General features: G+C 46.5%; 1 protein-coding gene across 1 annotated transcript in view; it reads right to left on the bottom strand.

The window, feature by feature from the left end:
* Positions 1-6,390, bottom strand: part of LOC139392905 (EGFR pathway substrate 8a, signaling adaptor) — a 139,995-nt gene that overhangs the window by 111,155 nt on the left and 22,450 nt on the right.

Below are 6,390 nucleotides of genomic sequence, written 5' to 3'. Positions count from 1 at the left end.
TGGATCTATAATACGGATCTATATGATGGATCTATATGATGGATCTATATGGTGAATCTATAATACGGATCTATATGATGGATCTATATGATGGATCTATATGATGGATCTACAATATGGATCTATATGATGGATCTACATGATGGATCTATATGATGGATCTATATGATGGATCTACAATATGGATCTATATGATGGATCTATATGATGGATCTACAATATGGATCTATATGATGGATCTACATGATGGATCTATATGATGGATCTATATGATGGATCTACAATATGGATCTATATGATGGATCTATATGATGGATCTACAATATGGATCTATATGATGGATCTATATGATGGATCTATATGATGGATCTATAATACGGATCTATATGATGGATCTATATGGTGAATCTATAATACGGATCTATATGATGGATCTATATGATGGATCTATATGATGGATCTACAATATGGATCTATATGATGGATCTATATGATGGATCTATATGATGGATCTATATGATGGATCTATAATACGGATCTATATGATGGATCTATATGGTGAATCTATAATACGGATCTATATGATGGATCTATATGATGGATCTATATGATGGATCTACAATATGGATCTATATGATGGATCTATATGATGGATCTATATGATGGATCTATATGATGGATCTATATGATGGATCTATATGATGGATCTATAATAATGATCGTGCTGCTACACCTGCATTGCTTGCTGTTTGGGGTTTTAGGCTGTGTTTCTGTACAGCACTTTGAGATATCAGCTGATGTACGAAGGGCTATATAAATAAATTTGATTTGATTTGATATGCTGGATCTATAATAATGATCTATATGATGGATCTATATGACGGATCTATATAACGGATCTATATGACGGATCTATATGACGGATCTATATGACGGATCTATATGATCTATATCATGGACAGCCATATTAGGGATCCCTCCAACAGCCAATAGTAGAGATCCCTCCAACAGCCAATAGTAGAGATCCCTCCCACAGCCAATAGTAGGGATCCCTCCAACAGCCCATAGTAGGGATCCCTCCAACAGCCAATAGTAGGGATCCCTCCCACAGCCAATAGTAGACATCCCTCCCACGGCCAATGGTAGGGATCCCTCCCACAGCCAATAGTAGGGATCCCTCCCACAGCCAATAGTAGGGATCCCTCCTACAGCCAATAGTAGGGATCCCTCCTACAGCCAATAGTAGGGATCCCTCCAACAGCCAATAGTAGGGATCCCTCCCACAGCCAATAGTAGGGATCCCTCCAACAGCCAATAGTAACTCCTGACCTCAGACACCTTCAGACAAGAGTTTTCTAGAGCAGCTTTGTACTTTACAAAGATTCTGGAAAGATGCCACACGCACACCTAAAAATACACACTTTCTAGAACATTATCTCTGTGCATGTGTGTGTGTGTGTGTGTGTGTGTGGTGTGTGTGGTGTGGTGTGGGTGTGGTGTGGGTGTGTGTGGTGTGGTGTGTGTGGTGTGTGTGGTGTGGTGTGTGTGGTGTCTGTGGTGTCTGTGGTGTAGTGTGTGGTGTCTGGTGTGGTGTGTGGTGTGGTGTGTGGTGTGGTGTGGTGTGGTGTGTGTGGTGTGCGTCGTGTGGTGTGTGTGGTGGTGTGTGGTGTGGTGTGTGGTGTGGTGTGTGGTGTGGTGTGTGTGGTGTGTGGTGTGGTGTGTGGTGTGGTGTGGTGTGTAGTGTGGTGTGGTGTGGTGTAGTGTAGTGTGGTGTAGTGTAGTGTGGTGTAGTGTAGTGTGGTGTGGTGTAGTGTAGTGTGGTGTAGTGTGTGGTGTGCGTCGTGTGGTGTGTGTGGTGGTGTGTGGTGTGGTGTGTGGTGTGGTGTGTGTGGTGTGTGGTGTGTGGTGTGGTGTATGGTGTGGTGTGGTGTGTGTGTGAGAGACAGAAGGAGGTGCATTAGGAACAGTTTAACATTCTCCCACTCTCCATCCCTGCTCCTGTTCTGTCATGTTCTCTCCATGTGTTACTGAGGAGTGTAAAGATCCTCTGAAAAGACTCACTCAGTAACCAGATCACAGAATCAGGACAGGGACAGAGGAGAGATGAGGGGAGAACTGCATGACTGAAGGGGGAAACATGAAGGAATGAAGGAAAAGCAGGAACATTACTCAAGGTGGAACTACAGCCTGTAGTCAAGGTGGAACTACAACCTGTAGTCAAGGTGGAACTACAGCCTGTAGTCAAGGTGGAACTACAACCTGTAGTCAAGGTGGAACTACAACCTGTAGTCAAGGTGGAACTACAACCTGGAGTCAAGGTGGAACTACAACCTGGAGTCAAGGTGGAACTACAACCTGGAGTCAAGGTGGAACTACAACCTGTAGTCAAGGTGGAACTACAACCTGGAGTCAAGGTGGAACTACAGCCTGTAGTCAAGGTGGAACTACAGCCTGTAGTCAAGGTGGAACTACAACCTGGAGTCAAGGTGGAACTACAGCCTGTAGTCAAGGTGGAACTACAGCCTGTAGTCAAGGTGGAACTACAACCTTTAGTCAAGGTGAAACTACAACCTGTAGTCAAGGTGGAACTACAACCTGGAGTCAAGGTGGAACTACAGCCTGTAGTCAAGGTGGAACTACAGCCTGTAGTCAAGGTGGAACTACAACCTTTAGACAAGGTGAAACTACAACCTGTAGTCAAGGTGGAACTACAACCTGTAGTCAAGGTGGAACTACAGCCTGTAGTCAAGGTGAAACTACAACCTGTAGTCAAGGTGGAACTACAGCCTGTAGTCAAGGTGGAACTACAACCTGTAGTCAAGGTGGAACTACAGCCTGTAGTCAAGGTGGAACTACAACCTGGAGTCAAGGTGGAACTACAACCTGTAGTCAAGGTGAAACTACAACCTGTAGTCAAGGTGGAACTACAGCCTGTAGTCAAGGTGGAACTACAACCTGTAGTCAAGGTGGAACTACAGCCTGTAGTCAAGGTGGAACTACAACCTGTAGTCAAGGTGGAACCACAACCTGTAGTCAAGGTGGAACTACAACCTTTAGTCAAGGTGGAACTACAACCTGTAGTCAAGGTGGAACTACAACCTGTAGTCAAGGTGGAACTACAACCTGTAGTCAAGGTGGAACTACAGCCTGTAGTCAGGGTGGAACTACAACCTGTACTCAAGGTGGAACTTCAACCTGTAGTCAAGGTGGAACTACAGCCTGTAGTCAAGGTGGAACTACAGCCTGTAGTCAAGGTGGAACTACAACCTGGAGTCAAGGTGGAACTACAACCTGTAGTCAAGGTGAAACTACAACCTGTAGTCAAGGTGGAACTACAGCCTGTAGTCAAGGTGGAACTACAACCTGTAGTCAAGGTGGAACTACAGCCTGTAGTCAAGGTGGAACTACAACCTGTAGTCAAGGTGGAACCACAACCTGTAGTCAAGGTGGAACTACAACCTTTAGTCAAGGTGGAACTACAACCTGTAGTCAAGGTGGAACTACAACCTGTAGTCAAGGTGGAACTACAACCTGTAGTCAAGGTGGAACTACAGCCTGTAGTCAGGGTGGAACTACAACCTGTAGTCAAGGTGGAACTACAACCTGTAGTCAAGGTGGAACTACAACCTGTACTCAAGGTGGAACTACAACCTGTAGTCAAGGTGGAACTACAACCTGTAGTCAAGGTGGAACTACAACCTGTAGTCAAGGTGGAACTACAGCCTGTAGTCAAGGTGGAACTACAACCTGTAGTCAAGGTGGAACTACAACCTGTAGTCAAGGTGGAACTACAACCTGTACTCAAGGTGGAACTACAACCTGTAGTCAAGGTGGAACTACAACCTGTAGTCAAGGTGGAACTACAACCTGTAGTCAAGGTGGAACTACAGCCTGTAGTCAGGGTGGAACTACAACCTGTACTCAAGGTGGAACTTCAACCTGTAGTCAAGGTGAAACTACAACCTGTAGTCAAGGTGGAACTACAACCTGTAGTCAAGGTGGAACTACAACCTGTAGTCAAGGTGGAACTACAGCCTGTAGTCAAGGTGGAACTACAACCTGTAGTCAAGGTGGAACTACAACCTGTAGTCAAGGTGGAACTACAACCTGTAGTCAAGGTGGAACTACAACCTGTAGTCAAGGTGGAACTACAACCTGGAGTCAAGGTGGAACTACAGCCTGTAGTCAGGGTGGAACTACAACCTGTACTCAAGGTGGAACTACAACCTGTAGTCAGGGTGGAACTACAGCCTGTAGTCAGGGTGGAACTACAACCTGTACTCAAGGTGGAACTACAACCTGTAGTCAAGGTGGAACTACAACCTGTAGTCAAGGTGGAACTACAACCTGTAGTCAGGGTGGAACCACAACCTGTAGTCAAGGTGGAACTACAACCTGTAGTCAAGGTGGAACTACAACCTGTACTCAAGGTGGAACTACAACCTGTAGTCAGGGTGGAACTACAACCTGTAGTCAAGGTGGAACTACAGCCTGTAGTCAAGGTGGAACTACAGCCTGTAGTCAAGGTGGAACTACAACGTGTAGTCAAGGTGGAACTACAACGTGTAGTCAGGGTGGAACTACAACCTGTAGTCAGGGTGGAAAGAGCACACTTGATATTTCTGTACATGGATTTTATAATGCCGTATGTTTTTCCCCCAACACCACTTTCCATCCATTTGTACAGCAGACCCTCATGCCAAACTGAGTAGAAAGCTTTTTTGAAATCAACAAAGCATGAGACTTTGACCTTTGCTTTGGTTTGTTTGTTTGTCAATTAAGGTGTGCAGGGTGAATACGTGGTCTGTCGTACAGTCATTTGGTAAAAAGCCAATTTGACATTTGCTCAGTCATTGTTTTCACTGTGGAAATGCACATATCTGCAGAGGATTTTCCCAAGGTTGCTGCTGACGCATATATCACGGTAGTTATTGGGGTCAAATTTGTCTCACTTTTGTGGATTGGGGTTTCTCAGTTCTTAGTTAAAGAGTTGAAGTAAAGCCAACTGGAATTTGTGGTCTGAATATTTGATCATATTATATATTTTATCTCTATGTATACATTTTTTCTCTCTCTCCCCTCCCCCTATCAGTGATTGACAGCTCTGGCACCTCCTATCTGGCCTCAGCAACAGGTGACCTCTGGATGTTCTTCGGTTGCCGGTAGCAACCTGCTCTGCTGTTGCTGATAGCGACCTGCTCTTAAGCCCCTAATTAATGTCTCTTTTGCAGCAGGGGAGGGGAGGAAGGAGGGACTGGCTGTTGGCCCAAGTGTGTGTGTGTGTGTGTGTGTGTGCGTGTGTGTGTGTGTGTGTGTGTGTGTGAGTGTGAGAGAGAGAGAGAGAGAGATTTTCACTATTTGCACATCGTTACAACACTGTATATATACATAATATGACATTTATTATCTACTTCCTTCACTTGCTTTGGCAATGTTAAGATATGTTTCCCATGCCAATCAAGCCCATTAGAGAGAGAGAGAGAGAGAGAGAGAGAGAGAGAGAGAGAGAGAGGGGGGGTAGAGAGAGAGAGAGAGAGAGACGGAGAGAGGGGTAGAGAGATAGAGCGAGAGGGGTAGAGAGAGAGAGAGAGAGAGAGGTAGAGCGAGAGACGGAGAGAGAGAGAGACGGAGAGAGGGGTAGAGAGATAGAGCGAGAGGGGGAGAGAGAGAGAGAGAGAGACGGAGAGAGGGGTAGAGTGATAGAGCGAGAGGGGTAGAGAGAGAGAGAGAGAGAGAGAGAGAGAGAGAGAGAGAGAGGTAGAACGAGAGACGGAGAGAGGGGTAGAGAGATAGAGCGAGAGGGGTAGAGAGAGAGAGAGAGGTAGAGAGAGAGAGAGAGAGAGAGAGAGGGAGAGAGACTGCCCCTTGAAACTGCTTCTAACCCCATGCACTTCCCCTACCTTCTTAAGCTCCTCACCATGGTAACTGACCACAACAGAAATGGCCATTACCCAGCACTCCTCCACAACCCTGCCTAATCTCCCTCTGTTGACCAGAGAGGAGAGGAGAGAGGCCTGCACTGGGAGGAAGTTCCAGGAACCCTGCCTAATCTCCCTCTGTTGAACAAAGGAGAGAGGAGAGAGGAGAGGAGGAGCGTGGAGAGAGGAGAGGCCTGCGAATGGGTGTTCCAGGAGCTACTCAATGGCTGGGGATAGGCTGACAGGGGAGAGGAGAAGGGAAGTGGGGAGAGAGAAGAGAGGTAGGCGGAGACGGGAGTGGATGAGGAAGGAGGAGAGGTGAGGGAGAGAGGGATAGAAGAGAGGAGGAGGGAGTGGAGGAGGAAGGAGGAGAGGCGAGGGAGAGAGGGATAGAAGAGAGGAGGAGGGAGTGGAGGAGGAAGGGGGAGAGGCGAGGGAGAGAGGGATAGAAGAGAGGAAGGAGGGAGTGGAG

Source organism: Oncorhynchus clarkii, chromosome 33, assembly GCF_045791955.1.
Source record: "Oncorhynchus clarkii lewisi isolate Uvic-CL-2024 chromosome 33, UVic_Ocla_1.0, whole genome shotgun sequence".
NCBI classification, from domain to species: Eukaryota; Metazoa; Chordata; class Actinopteri; order Salmoniformes; family Salmonidae; genus Oncorhynchus; species Oncorhynchus clarkii.
Note: the sequence above shows the minus strand (reverse complement) of the source record. Positions and strands in the feature narration are given on the sequence as shown.